Source organism: Scophthalmus maximus, chromosome 20 (assembly GCF_022379125.1).
Source record: "Scophthalmus maximus strain ysfricsl-2021 chromosome 20, ASM2237912v1, whole genome shotgun sequence".
NCBI lineage: Eukaryota > Metazoa > Chordata > Actinopteri > Pleuronectiformes > Scophthalmidae > Scophthalmus > Scophthalmus maximus.
In genome coordinates, this window is record NC_061534.1 from 15,851,594 (window position 1) to 15,865,870 (window position 14,277).

The window sequence follows — 14,277 nt, forward strand, 5'->3', positions numbered from 1 at the left end:
TGCAGGGACACCATGCACCCTGGGAAAAAAAAAAATTAAAATGCTGGTATCTGCAAGTATGTGTGTGTGTGTGTGTGTGTCTGTGGGTGTGCATGTCTGAGAAAGAGAGACGGATGGACAAAGAGAGTAGGAGCGAGAATAAAAAGGAGACCAGTCACAGTCGGGCAAAGTGGCCCATCAGGACAAAACCCCTCTTGTTGTGGCTCGAGACGTTTCCATGGCTACTGCACTGGGTCCTCCAACTGTGCATGAGGCTGTGTGAGCCCAAAAGCAGCTCCCTGTGTTTGCAGCACGTTAGCACCCCACATAAAAAAAATCGGTCATGCAAGAGTGTACAAGACTAGTTTTCTTCAAAGAAACAAACACTTTCGGAATACTTTCAATCAGTGACGGAAAGTGATTGGTCGCCGGGCTCAAGCGTTGCGAAGAGGGATGACATTTGCCCTGCAGGGGCAGAACTTTCAGAATCCGTCCGTCGCAGTCTCAAAGACAGTCTGTGTTTCTGAGCGCTCACCATGACGGCACGCTCATGGGCCTTTTTTGCTCTGTGAAGCTGGGCGTCACTGTCAGCCCAACGGAGCACAGATAGGCGGGAACAGGAAGAGGAGGGGGAGGATGTCTGCAGTGAACTGATGCTGGTCACCCGGCCAGAGGAGGGTTTGGCGAGCACGTCGCGCCGCCGCCTCGCTCCTGTGTCGTCCCACTGTCAGATCTCACACTTGACTCGCTCGCTGCCATCGGAAAAGCGGCGGAGACGAGCTGTTCGCAGGGACTCAGCAGTGTGTGGCGTGATGGGTGGAACGTGCTGATGCAGGAACACACACACACACACACACACACACACAGTGGAGGCCTGAGATGGACGACCTCACTTGCTCTCTTGGATTGTTGTGCTTTAGTTTTGTTTTCCAGACAACACCTTCTGAAGACTTGAATTTCTTTTTATGTTGGCAAAGAAATTGATCCGCGAAACACACACACGCATTGTCCCCACATTCGGAGCTTGAGAAGACTTCCTGTTAAAGAAGCTCCGGCTGCAACATCAATGGAAAGTGTTGGATTCGTAGAACGGCTTTGCCTTTGTTGCTTGTGGTTTTGGACTCGCCAGGTGGAAACACGGGCAAACTATTTGAGATAATGACATCCAGCTGGAGGGACGGGGGGCAGAACGTTTGGCTTTGTCTGTCTTTGCGCAACACTTTGCACAAGCTCACGAAAGGCAATATCTTTCATGATTAATAATGAGGAGTTTTTTTGGTTAATTTTTCAATGCTGCAATTCATTAGTTTAGAGCCGACTCTAACATTTACAGTATCAGGAGATTTGAATGTGCCAATATCCACAAAAGTATAAATATATGCACTCATTCTTCTTCTGAATAAATGTCATCAATTTGAATGAGACGTTGATTCGTATTTGCATTAACAGACAAGAAAGGAAAAGCAAATTGTTTTGCCTGTTTTGTTGTGAACGAACGTCTATATTCTATCAACTCAAAAGATGGAAATAAGCTCTAATTACTTGTTTCATACATTTCATGTCAAGTTCATTTTCTCTCACGATAATACATCTAATGGCAACATCCAGTCGCAGAGGCTCGGCTCTCTTACACGTTTGTGTCAGGAAGCTGAACATGATAAACGACTTCCTTGTCCAAGGAAGCTATTGACCACATCTTATCCTTGTTGACCTTGTCCCGCGGCTGACGTCTCCTCCTCGCCACAAGATGTCTCCTCAGCTCACAGGAAGAGCCCCCCGGTGGCTCGTCTCACGGCAGAAGATGCGCAGCGCTCTCTGGAAGGGGAGGGCTTGGCGTCCGAGAACATCAATAGCACTAACCCGAGAAAATTAGAGAGAGAGAGAGAGAGACGAATGATCAGAAGACAGAACTTCACAGAGCGGGGATAAAGACGCTGAGCGTGAAATGCAAGACTTTCATTTTGGCAGAGCTTCAAACGGAGGCGTGCAAAAATTTTGACGACCTGCTTAGACCGGGATACGGTGCCAATTTATTGTGCTTACTGTTGCACAAACTGTACAACCTGATTGGGTTCGTGAACTGTTACAAGCACGCTTACAGTTTCTCTGAGGCCCCATGTATCCAGGCCACACCATTACATATCCGTGTATCAAAGGATTGTTTCACAAACAGAAAGCTGTTTGTGGGAAAGGCGGGATTTAGCACCCGTCAAACCGGATTAAGCCAATTCCCATGGGAAAATAAGTGTGGGCAGGACTGACAGGTCCTCCGCCTTTACACCTGAGCTGCAAAGCCGAAACCATTTTCCTGGTGTAATGAGTGCTTGATCGTGGGATGTTGCCAGGGGCAGACAGAAAGTTGGTGCGTGCCCAGATGATCACTTATTTTACATTTCCCCTCGAGACCGCATGCAAAGGATAATTTTACAAGTGCTTAATGCAACTAGAGCAGCGATATCAGAAGGATGAGGAGCTGCTGAGGCGTAAACGTGGTTCAGGAAACTGCTGAAATAAAAAATCTGTCCGTTAAATCTCCACGTTAAATTGTGTGCGTGAGAGTAAGACTGTCGCTTTCTCCTGCTATGATTTGCGAACATCTCATGACGACATGTCTATTCTCAGTGTCCTTGGGCATGGGAAATTGGATGAAGGCAAATATTGCAGCCGTGTCACGTGCTCACATCAAAGAATGACAATTCCAATGAATGAATGAACGGAGAATCAACTGTCATACCCTGTTTGCGCGTGAACGTAGGGCACCATCTGTATCCGGGTACATGTGTATGAGTGGGGGCCTCAGAAGATCAGCTCAGGTTGACCACAACATGCTGAGCTCCTCGAGGGTCAGGATTACCTTTGAGTTTTCCAGCTGTGTTTTGACCTCACTCGTGCTATAATCATTCGCACATCACGGAGTGCGTGTTCAGTTGTCCTCACGTTCAACTGCTGCTCCCTCCCCGTTGGAGCGCCTGTTTGCTGCTGCTCGCCTAGTCTCCCATAACCATGTCCCAGTTGTCCCACACATTTCCTCTCCTCTGTTCACCACCACGGCTCCCTGTTTCTACTTGCATCCCGTCCAAAACTGTGGTGCGCTAAGTCGGGGTCAAACCTTGACCGCTGTGGCTCGACGACTCCTGGTGCCTCTGCGTGTTCCCGTCACCCCGATGACCTTGCGGTCGCTCATCTCCATCAAGGCTCTTCTCCGTATTGGAACGAATTCCCCTGTATTATGTATATGTTACTTCACAGTTACTGTCCATATTCTACAGCAGGCAAAAAGAAGAAGAATGACAGCACCTATAGGGACTGCAGTACCAGACAGGTTTTAGTCATTTGCTTGAAAAGCAGACTCTCAGTTTCTAACTCTTGTTCCTGTGTGGTTTTCATGCACCAGGCTTCGTCACGTACTTCCGTCTCAAAATAATGCTGCTCATCTGTTTCATGTCTGTGTACCGTTACTGTTCACTCACTACTTCATTCAGAGTTGTGTCATGATTGTATGCAGGAAAATGTCGGGGTCAACGGAAATTTAATGGCGTACTGAGTTTTCACGGGTTTCCGACCCATCCCGACCCGAGAAGGCCGCGGCTGGCAAATGTACGGCGGGATCATTTCTCTGTCACCTCTCACACGAAGGTCTGCAGCAGACACTTCCTTAGCGATCAGCTAACAAAACAGCGCCATTGTTGAACCCGGAAGTAGAACCTGGAAATTGTTGTGCAAGTAGCCCAAGTTGGTTTGGACAAATGTGTCTAAAAAAGTAATGTAATGTCATGATAAAGTCCGCCGGCCCTGCCATACAAATTTTTTCAATATTTACATCTGATCCCAAATGCAGTGACACTTGAAAACCAGGTGTGAAGGACGAACCCTTAAGCGGATACCTGCATCCAGGTATCATCCATCCGTAACCCCATATGTTAATACACAGCTCAATGCTAACACAGCATGCTAACTTATACCATAAATACCATCATTCTTCAGTCTGGACTGACATTCTCCAGAGCTAAAAAGGCTAAAAACACACAAAAAGCACACGCACACTCTCGACACCGAGACTGACATTTCAGCAATGGAAGTTCTTCTTTGTCTCTAAATTTGTCCTTTGTGTTTGGAGTTAGAATTGGGTCATTAATACAGCGCACCAAAAAAATGACTCACGAGCGATTTGTATGTGATTTCACACGCGCATATATTAACCATCGCGCGCAGATTAAAATCCCTTGATATTTTTCTGCGCTCGCGGTACAAATTTTACACTCGCGCGAGAGGCAGCATCGCTGCTCGTGGAGCGTTTTCTACGCTCGTGGAGAAAGTTTTTGACACTTTGGGGGGCGGGGGCCTCTGGACTTTGACTGACAGCTCTTAGGGAGCCTGGAGTTGCCAGGTTGGATTTTCACGTAGGTAGGATGCTGTCGGCAAGGCGAGAGACAGTGGCCGCGTCGGCAGTGTGATATCTTCGTATAGAAATGATCCGCACCCAGGCATTTCCGCTGCAAGTGATTTTATTCAGGGAGCTGGCAGAACATCATAACATGCCCAACGTGGGGGTAAAGCCTCTCATGCCTCCGGCCACATACACTCTCTCTGCACCTGACTATACGTACTTCCCTTGAGTGTACTCCTAGAGCCCTCTACTGGCCCGGGACTGTAATAACATATAATTAGTCAACGGACGGTAATATTCGCTGTTCATACATTTTCAAGTAGGCTGTAGCTGTCAAAAACTGCTTGATAGCTACGTTTTGTTAGCTACTTATAAAACCTATCAATCTATTTTTGCATGTATAACATCAACCCTGTAATGCACAGTCAAGCTATAAACACCATTTTTTTCAGAGTCTATTTTGACAGCTACAGCCTACTTCAAAATGCGGCCACTGTCTCTCGCCTTGCCAACAGTATCCTACCCACGTGAAAATCCAACCTGGCAACTCCAGGCTCCCTAAGAGCTATCAGTCAAAGTCCGGAGGCTCGTGAGTCATTTTTTTGGGCCGCTGTATTAATGACCCAATTCTAACTCCATATTTGTGGATCTTCGGTGAAGAGATAGCGCAGCCCGGAACAGGCAGCACGTGTTCTCTCCAAGGAAGGCCTCTGGTTTATAGGTTTGAATGTCATGTTTTCACTCTGAGTAACGCTGGATTTCCCGCTCCCCTCTCCAGATGTTTCCAGGTCACAGAGAGCCCGGTGTTTTTCGGCGACACACTAAAAGCATCGCTCGGTTGAGAGAGAAGTCAAGAGAGGGCAGGGACAGAGGGAAAGTGCTTCCTCATTTGGTTTCAAGAGCATGTTTCATCAAAAATAAAAGTGACAGAGCCGCTGTCAGTTCCTCATTGCTGATAGTTTCGCCGCTTATCTTGTGCCGTGATTTGAGCAGTGGGTAAGAAGTCCGACAAATGAGAACACGTTGTACCTCCACTTGGCTTGGTTATGATAAAGGAGCCACTTTTTATTGGGTGAGAAATTTACACTATATCAAATTCCTCTCCCCAGAAAATAATTTCAGACTATTTTGCACACATCTATTTGCCATTTCATTCTTAACTTTACTGTAATCCAAGCCAACTTTTCTCGCACTAGCCCTCTTTTCATTGAGCTGCCGTGTACAGTTTGCTCATGATCCATGACACAACAGAACTTTGACCTAGTCTGAGTCACGCACCAACCATCTGCATGCGCAACGGTGACTCCGGCAGCGGGAGGCCGACGGGCCGCCTCGACACGAGCCCATCTGTCACTCACGGAGTGGATCAATGCAAACTCGAGTTAGATCTGAGGAAACAGATCAAGGCTCGGAGGCTGGGAGGAGGCGGCTTATCGATCGCGGGCAAATTCACCCCCTGGTCCATCTTTGCCCTTACACGAGTCAGTCAAACCACCTTCAAGCTCCATGTAAATTGGAAATCCAATTACTCATGCTGGCAGACGTTTTTGCTTCATCATTTTGTTGTGCTCCTTATTTACCGAGAAAGGCTTTTCGCGTTTTGTCTCAGGCCGCGCCTGGATATTACACAATTTAAACAAGTGTATTCATTACATTAATAAACCCAAAAGAAGACGATGCTTATTTTGACAATGAAGCTGGATGGTCGCTATGTTTTGATTGTAAAAGTGCGTCCATTTTGTCCTGCATGTACAGGAGGCTGCTTTGTGACAGCAAAACATAACAGTTATCCACTGAGGCAAAGCATGTGACTTCAGAAGTGCAGTTCAGTATACAGACAGATATAGCCACAACAAACACACTCATTAATGTCTTGGAAAGATATAAGCCACATGCATCTTAGCATGCAGAGACCGCTGGGACTAAGAGAGAAACTAATGCAGCGGGATAGAGCAGGTTTGAAAGAGCAGATCAATACAGCAGGTACAAGCGTAATTCACTAATGGTTCTGTGGACGGACAAAAACAGCCCGGGGGACTATTTATATACTCTCACTGTGAGGGGCTTGACTCCCAGAACCCTGCCCGAATGTCGAGGGTTACAACATCATGATCATCCCGCTGGCCTCCTCCCAAAATGACAAACGTTGACAAAACCACACTATGTTAGTCACAGAGTGGTCGCCCACAACAAAAAGTCAAATAAAATAAAAATATCGACTGCAGGAGTTAAAAAACTAAATACCGCCTTTGCCTGTTCACCCTCTCACTTCCAATGCCTATATCTGTCTTGATGTAGTTATTATATTTCCCAACAGGCATGTTTTACAATCGGACACATACGTCCCTGGTGAATGCAGCCAGATGCTACAAGACATTATGGAAAACGAGCTAAATATATTCTTCTCAGCGATGGCAAAGGACTTCACATCTTTTGTTCGCAATCCGTCCGTAAATAAGCCACAACTTTGAGCATGATGTTCCACTTTGATTTGATTTGAATGATTCCATGGCAGCTATAGAATTAAATGGGATGTTAAAGATCACATGTCTGTTTGAACTGCTGCTCAGGACCAGAGGTAAATAATGAAAATGCAGGTTTTTCTACTTTAGGAATTCAGTTTATGTTCAATCACTATGTTTTGGGTGCAAAGCAGAGGCAACGTACATTTGTTAGGCCTACGGTGACTCAGTAAGTCTGCTCCTGTAGCTGATCTTGATGTTCCCATGAGGAATTGATGTAGATTGTAAGAGATCAGCCTACCGAAGGCGATGAAGCTCTGTGATGTGGCATTTCCTGGTTCTCCGCTCTTTCTCACGCTGTAACTCATTCCCTCGTGGCCGTCGTCCACCGCTTCATTTCCCCCACCATGTTCATATTGCACAACCAGACTCACCTAATCTAACTCAGTTGTGGCTGCTCATAATGAAGCCAAAGAAAAGGGGATTTTTTTCCCCCCGCACTTAATGATTCTCAGCGTCTTTCAATACATAAAAGCATTCCTGCATTCATTTGCCAGATAGAAACCAAAAGCGTAATCCAAAAAAAGCAACTTGTATTCATTCTGTGCTGATCACTACAGCATGTGCCAAATGTTTGTCTTGTGTAGAACATGGCGGAGTTGTCGTGCAATTAAAAAAAAAAAGGCTTTTATCCTAGCTTAAACAAAGAATGACTGGGTGACAGAAGACAGACAGAAATGTGAAGAGCTGCAGACCACGGATGAGGAAAGACGGACGGATTTGCGGCAGAAACACCGAGTCATGTAGGTGAAGGTCATGAAAACAAACAAGAAGAAAGATTGATATTCTGAGATTCTTCATTGCTGACAGGGCCGATGACCTGCAGGGGAGAAGGAACGTGGGAGTGTGTGGTCGGGGTGAAATGACACGGGACCTTGACGGTGGTAGGCAGGCAGCGAGGGCACCGGCGGAGAAAGGGACTTGTTGGAAAACACGAGGGAAATTCTGAAGCACTGCAGATGGCCGAGACACGTGTTCACCACCCGGTGGATTTCCACTTAAAAGCTTTGCTGACAGATGGATTCCCCAGACATTCCAGTTGCATTCAGGCCCATAAAGGTTGTTTTGAGATATTCAGTATACAGCAGGTGAAACAGCCATTTAAGCAGATGTTCATCTGCACACTGATTTTTAACCATTACCTGTCATTAATTTCCAGGAAAATAATGACGATTTTGAAGGTGGATCAACTTCACAAACACAAAACTAGAGGCTTTTTTGTGTTTGTTTTCTGTTGTAGAAATGTACCGACTTCGGCTTCAATACTGCAACATAGAAAATGTAATCCATTCAAGGTGGTAAAATAAAAGCAAAAAAATGAAAGTGTGTTGTATAAATCTGTTCTTTTTGGAATTCAAATAATGAATGACTATGTGAAAAACAACTGACGAGCCAGCTCAGTTATTTAATTCAGATATGCACTGCGACATGACAAACAATATTTTTCATTTACCCAATCCGAACTGGACACGAACTGGTTAAAAGGAGGCTGAACAGCCATACATGAACATTTCAAACTAAAACAAGGCAACAACAAAATGTTAGATATCAGTTAAAGCTGCCACGGGATCACACACTAAATACAAGCAAAGATCTATAAATTGGAATATAAAAATTATAAACTTCTAATAGTGTGCAAATCTTCAAAGCAGAACTGTGTAGTCTATTCTGGAATATTCATTATTTTTTTCTGGAAAGAGTTAGTTATTAATTTGTTTTTATAAATTAGCGCTTTGTAGTAATAGTAATTTTTCCATTAGCTTTATTTCGTGAACATGTTGTATGTTTTCGTGTTTGTCTAACATTTGTTGAGCACTTTTAGTTTGAAATGTCTGTGTTGGGAGGTGCAGCGTCCTGTGGAGGCAGGCCTTTGGTGTGTCACGTTCCTATTGGATAATTGGCAAAGATGCGGCCATCTTGTTCTGTATTTAAAGGCTGTCTCTCTGCTCTCTGTAACACAGTCTGAACAAGGCAACAATAGCACACTTGGTATGTGTGGCCACATGGCGGCCACATTGTAAAAGCCACAGCTAAACAGAGGTCAAGCTTTGGATTCATTTCTGAAGGTAAAAGCCAGTTATCTCAACACTACTAAGTATACATGACTACTTCCTGTCCTGTTTTTGATTGGAAACTAATTATATCAGAATTGATAGTCAACATCTGATAGATGTTGACACAATAAAATCTAAAAAGAATCACTGTGAGTTAGCTACACGGATGCTAATAGTGAACAGGAGTTGTCTCCACATGGTCTATTGTTCCCAAAACACAGTTACAAAGTGTTTTACGTGATTGAAACTGGATTAAAACATTTCAGGACCAGGTGAAATAAGATCAGGGAATGAAATAATACAGAAATAATACACTAAAACAATAACAATTTTATTATGAAATGCACAGTGTGTGTTGTTAATAAAATTGAATCATTTGGATTAATTAAAAACACTTTAATTACACAATTTAAGACGTGATTTAATGATTAATAATTAACACCACATGTTTGGGACTTTCAGAGTCTGCTCAACAGAGCTCAATATTTTATACTATAGTTGGACCTAATATTATGCAACATCCTGGGAGGAGAATACAGTGAATAGATGCAGTGGTGGAAAGTAATCAAGAACATTTATTTGATTTCTGTACGATGAGTATTGTATATTCCTTGTTATTTCCTCCAACACAGTAAAGAGTGAACGTTTACCAAAACAATCTGAAGGATCAAAACCTTTTTTGATGTTTTTCTTTTTGGTCACAAAACACTGTAGAAAAAAAGCAGTGGTGCTTCTTATCCTATTTCAGATCAAAAAAAAAAATTCTTCCACTAAACTTTTCAGAAGGTGTCATCTAGATAATTACATACACAAAAAGACAAAACATAAATACTTGAACGTGTTTTACCTCTATTCGTCTCCCATTAATAATCTCACATCCTATCAGCTTTATCTTGCCTCTCTTTGGGAGCTGCAGGCTTGACCTCTTAACTTAACTGGACTAAACTGCCCTTGACTGCAGATAGAGTAGGTATGACTAGCTGCACCTTGACAGCAAACTGCCAATTGTCATATCCTGAATTATAAACAAAATCAACCTCACAAGTCCATCTAGGTAAAAGAATTTATGAACTGGCCAAACTCGGCCTTTATCAGGTTCACTTTGTTTTGTCGTTGCATCTGCACCATGAAACAACTGAATCTTCACCATTAAGATTCTCGAACTGAGCAGGACCTTCAAAAAAAAAAAAGAAAAAAAAAAAGGTCAGTCTTCAGCTCTGGGCTCGGACCTGCAGCCAGTGTGTCACCGAACAAATGTTTTAAGGCTTTTTATTAGATTAGTCCGCTCAAAGAGCGGCGGGCCGGTCGATGGTTCACTCGGACTGATGGGTAATGGCATTATCCTGCGTGGGCCGGGATTGGCAGACACCAGTGGACGGGAGCTATCCTACCATCGATCCACTCTTCCCCCTCCCGGGCCACTCGTGATGCTGCTAGCCTCCCATCCAGTCTTTCATTTGTTTATGAAATATTGATATTGGCTGCTATTTCCTCTTTGAGATGAAGCGATTCCGCTTTGATGGAGCAGAGAGTGTTAGGGGATGGTCGGAGAACCTATATTTCTCTCGGCCCAGCAGAGAAAGGGGAGACCTGCCTGCTTCTTATACATGTTCTGGTAAAAATCAGGATCAGGGTGATCAACAGTTTTATCCATCCATTATATATATATTACTTATAGATGAGCAGCTGACACTGGGTGGGAGGCGGCAGCATAGGTTTTCCACATTCTTGAATAACACATCTTGGCAACAAATGCTCAAAGATTAAAGTATAAATCACAATCAAAAAGGCCCTATGACTGAATGTTAGAGTAGATCTGTGTGTTGATAGCGCCCTCTGTCTGTAAACCACCTTTGGTACCGATTCCCCGCCAGATTTCACCCTTCCCATTCACCAAAACCCTTTCTTTAACCTTCCCTCGACCGCAGAGCAAGCTAACTGTGGCTCCTGCGGCGGGAGGGATGGACGCAGTAGATCTCGTCAGTAAACAGATGCTTCAGTCTTCCTATAATGACAGTCAGGATTGACGGGCTACCACAGCCGGAGCCTTTCATGCTGGGGAAGATGCCTGCCGGATCAATAGCTGTTACCTAGGCAAAGCCCACACAACCACTAATGAATCCACTGGCTCGCAGGGCAGGCCGCCACTGCTCTCCACGTCTACACTGGAGGAAAGCCAGTGGGAGAAATGTGAAACATCCAATTAAAATCCACCAAATTGAGTTCGAAAATTAAAAAATGAAGAGATTAGAATGATAACCCCAACTGCAAATTGAAAAACTGTATAAAAGGTCAACAGGTCGACAGCAGGTGCGTTTGTTTGTGTGTGTGTGTGTGTGTGTGTGTGTGTGTGTGTGTGTGTGTGTGTGTGTGTGTGTGTGTGTGTGTGTGTGTGTGTGTGTGTGTGTGTGTGTGTGTGTGTGTGTGTGTGTGCGTGCGTGCGTGCGTGCGTGCGTGCGTGCGTGCGTGCGTGCGTGCGTGCGTGCGTGCGTGCGTGCGTGCGTGCGTGCGTGCGTGTTTGACGACAGAGCTGTCATGTGACACGCCTGTCTGCTCCCCATTTTCTGTTTTTTCAGCGTAGGATTAAAGCACGGTATGTATAAATAGTGGTGAAACGTGTTAGTCACCTGTCTAGGTTTTTTTTTATTATAGAAGGGCTTTGTGCCAACAAGGTGGCAGCAGGTGCAGTTGTTGTGTGCTTCAGTGCAGTCCATACGTATTTGGGCAGTGACGCATTGTTTTTGGTCTGGTTCTCCAGAGTATTTGTAGGTTTAAGAGTGTGAGCAAAACTTTATTATTACTAATTTATTTGTGAAATACACTCATTCCTTCACTTTAATGTAGAAGATCAGACAAGAAGATTCATGTCAATCATCCATGTGTCTGTTTTCCATATGAAGCCGGACCAAGCAGGCGATTAACTTGGCTTAGCATAAAGACTCCAAACTCATTGGAGTCTGACTCTCTCCCCAATGTCCAAAATATACACCCGACAACACCACTAAAGCTAAAATATTAAAGGAACAGAAAATTTGAAGAAGTACATGATTTGCTTCCTGGCTGACAATTCGCTTTCAAGACTGTACATTAATTATGAAACAATGAGTTGGATTATATTATAATATTATTATATATATATATATTATAAATAATTACTGAGCTTTAGAGATGATGGCAAATGCAGAGTTTTGAACTTTGAAGAGAGCCAGGTTAGCTGTTTCCCCCCAGTCTTCCAGTCTTTATGTTTATCATGAATTTTCTTTACGTTGTGCCTTTTTTCTTTTTTTCTTTTTGTAAGATCTCTTTATAGGCCCTTTTGGTTTATTTTTTTGTGTTTGATTTTTGAAAGTACATCAACTAAAACTAAACTGGCTGGGCAAAAGTATTTTTCTCACAACGATTTATTTAAAGCTGGAAATCAACAAAAACATAAAATTACCCAATTCTCTATGGGCTGACTGTCGACTCTCATTAAGACAGTCACTTGTTATATCAGTGAAACATTTTCTAAAAAAAGAAAATCACTCCTGTAATCACTAGTATCGTGTGACCGCTAGAGATAACAACTTAAAATCGTCTGTCTTTTATGTTTCACCATGAATTTGGTAGAAATTAGATGCAGTTTTCCTGCTGGATCATGTTCTACGTCGCCTTCGTTTAGAAGTCTAATGAATCCCTTTTAGTTTAATTTGGTTCTATGCACAAATTCATAAGATATGCCACTAAACCTCACAAAACCTCCTCTCTCCGCAGCAGCAGCAGCCATATCCCATCTCTCACACAGAGAAACCCTGTGACAGTTCACTTCCTCCTGCACTGTGAAGTGTGTTACAGATAAAATCTGATGGATTCTGGCAGGCTTCATTTACGACAGGGCAGCTAGAGCCCTTCCAGATCCTCTGAGATATGAAATGATGGCCGTCTCCATCCGCTCTGCACCTACACCATGCATTACGACTGATCCCGTTCTGCTAAGCCAAGCACTTTGCTGCTCGTCTGCAGGATATTAGCTCAGTCGGAGGTTATTCATAGACCATCAGAGTAGAGCTGCGGTCTGGAAATGCTGACTTACGTGTAAATATCAATTAAATTAGTCAGGGTCCCTGCCGCTGAGGGTGCACTGCCTGGTTTTAATGGCCACAGACACTAACGGTGCTGCGTAAATCACATTTGTACAAGAAAAGAGAGGCCGATATTAGATTAGACCTGTTTACACGTCCATCAAGTATTTGTAATCGGTCAATATTTGTCACAAAGCATAGAAATAATGCGGACCGTCGATCATGTACTGGTTTTTATTGTGATTTGGTTTGAGTATAGAAGCTAATGCTGTTTAAGTATTTGTATGTGACGTCTTTGATATAAATAAATGCTCCATTATGACTCTATATCACCAATAAGTATGACACAGTATATTTAAAGTAGGTTTTCTTTGCATTTTTGCCTTTATTTTGATAGATACAGTGACAGAGACACAGGAAATGAGGTGGGAGAGGAGGGGGAGACATGCAGTAAACAGACCAGTTGGTCAGGAGTCAAACCACGGACCTGCTGCTCCAGGCGATGTGTGTCCTAACCAACTCAGCTATCAGGTCGTCCCTGACAACACAGCAGATTTAAACCTCTCCAGCTCTTACAATTGGTGTGATTTTATTTAAAATTTTTACATAAATGACCAGGGAGTGTGTTGATTTATAAATTCTGGTAAAAATCACAATTTTCTTTTTTTTGTTATATGCAAAAAGCATACCATGAGTGTGATATTATAACAGACAAGTCAAATTCCACCAACATTGGCAGAAAATCATTCAAAATGAATTAAAAAACAAAAAATGGCTGGGAACAGCAAGACAACACAGCAATCATAAAAAAAAAGAATTTGAACAAATGTTCAAAGAAATAAAATGTACAAATAAAGAATTTTGAAGATGAAATCCCTTCTCGTCCAGCCTGAAACAGGTAGCACACACACACACACACACACACACAAAATAAATCACTTAAGTCTAGGCACCGGAAGCACTGGGGTTCAGCAGCTTTGGTCCAGCATCGACGGGTTTGAAAGTGTTGGGAACACAAGGCACATTGTCGCGTCTCCAGTGCCAAACTCCGAACCTCTTTGTTGGTCATGCCTGAGAGAGTAACCTCTGCGCTTCCTGTCAGAGTTATGTAGGCCAGCCTGCTGAGCACGGACAAAATGGGAGCACAGCTCTGCAGATGCAGCCTCAGCAAAACCATCTCTTTAGAGCTTTAAAGATGCAGAAGCTATTTCTCACGGGAGACTGGATTATGACTGGAAGCATGCTGAGGTTCACTAAAAGCGTAGACACTCCCT

At 43.6% G+C, this 14,277-nt stretch overlaps 1 long non-coding RNA gene across 1 annotated transcript; it reads left to right on the forward strand.

Moving 5' to 3' along the window:
• The first annotated feature begins 6,100 nt into the window (after positions 1-6,100).
• LOC118284787 lies at positions 6,101-8,211 on the forward strand. Its single transcript, XR_004784949.2, has 2 exons — positions 6,101-7,631; positions 7,699-8,211. It is a non-coding gene; the product is annotated as an uncharacterized LOC118284787 (long non-coding RNA).
• Positions 8,212-14,277: the final 6,066 nt, after the last annotated feature.